Source organism: Galeopterus variegatus, unplaced genomic scaffold (assembly GCF_000696425.1).
Source record: "Galeopterus variegatus unplaced genomic scaffold, G_variegatus-3.0.2 Scaffold27127, whole genome shotgun sequence".
NCBI lineage: Eukaryota > Metazoa > Chordata > Mammalia > Dermoptera > Cynocephalidae > Galeopterus > Galeopterus variegatus.
The window spans coordinates 1-1,281 of NW_007753238.1; positions in this window are offsets into that span (position 1 = coordinate 1).

The window sequence follows — 1,281 nt, forward strand, 5'->3', positions numbered from 1 at the left end:
ATAAACCAGGTAAGTCATCAATATGCAGGAAAACGTAGGTTGGGAATCACTACTGTGAAGGTAATTATGAGTTTGGTAATGGATTATGAGTTTAGGTAGTAGATTAGAATAAGGTGGGGACTGAGTTCCTTATGAGCCACAGAGTATGTATTCTGTTAAATCTGCAGAGTTGATGGAAATGGTTATAAGTGGCAGTGTGCATAAAATATTTGCCGGAAAGCTTGTTAAAATTCAAAGGAACAGCTGAAACTCCAAGAATTTGAGTAAGTGAGTGGGAGATGATCCTTGGAATGTGCAATTAAAAATACAAACAGTACACGTTGTCCTATGAATACATTTTGAACAAAAACGGCTTACATTGATGTTATAATTTCCTTTAAGAAAACATTCCAAAATGATATAGTTGGAATTATACCTTGGAAGTAGAACTGCACTTCTGTGGTACTAACAGAGAAAAAAAGACGTTTCTTCTGGATAAACCNGTAGGTTGGGAATCACTACTGTGAAGGCAATTATGAGTTTGGTAGTGGATTATGAGTTTAGGTAGTAGATTAGAATAAGGTGGGGGCTGGGTTCCTTATGAGCCACAGAGTATGTATTCTGTTAAATCTGCAGAGTTGATGGAAATGGTTTTAAGTGGCAGTGTGCATAAAATATTTCCCGGAAAGCTTGTTAAAATTCACAGGAACAGCTGAAACTCCAAGAATTTGAGTGAGTGGGAGATGATCCTTGGAATGTGCAATTAAAAATACAAACAGTACACGTTGTCCTATGAATACATTTTGAGAAAAAACGGCTTACATTGATGTTATTATTTCCTTTAAGAAAACATTCCAAAATGATATAGTCGGAATGATACCGTGAAAGTAGAACTGCACTTCCGCGGTACTAACAGAGAAAAAAAGACGTTTCTTCTGGATAAACCCAGCATGTGGCCTAACAGCAGCTTCAATTCCTTCCTGTTGACTGGTTTTCCAGGCCTGGAGGCAGCTCACCACTGGATTTCCATTCCCTTCTTTTTTGTCTATATCTCCATCCTCATTGACAATGGAATCCTCCTTCTTCTCATTAAGGAAGATCACAACCTCCATGAGCCCATGTACTATTTCCTGGCCATGCTAGCAGCAACAGACCTAGGGCTGACCTTGACCACAATGCCCACAGTGCTGGGCGTCCTCTGGTGGCATCACAGGAAGATTGCAGATTTAGCCTGCTTTTCTCAAGCCTACTTTATACACTCACTTTCCTCTGTAGAGTCTGGTGTTTTGCTTGCCATGGCCT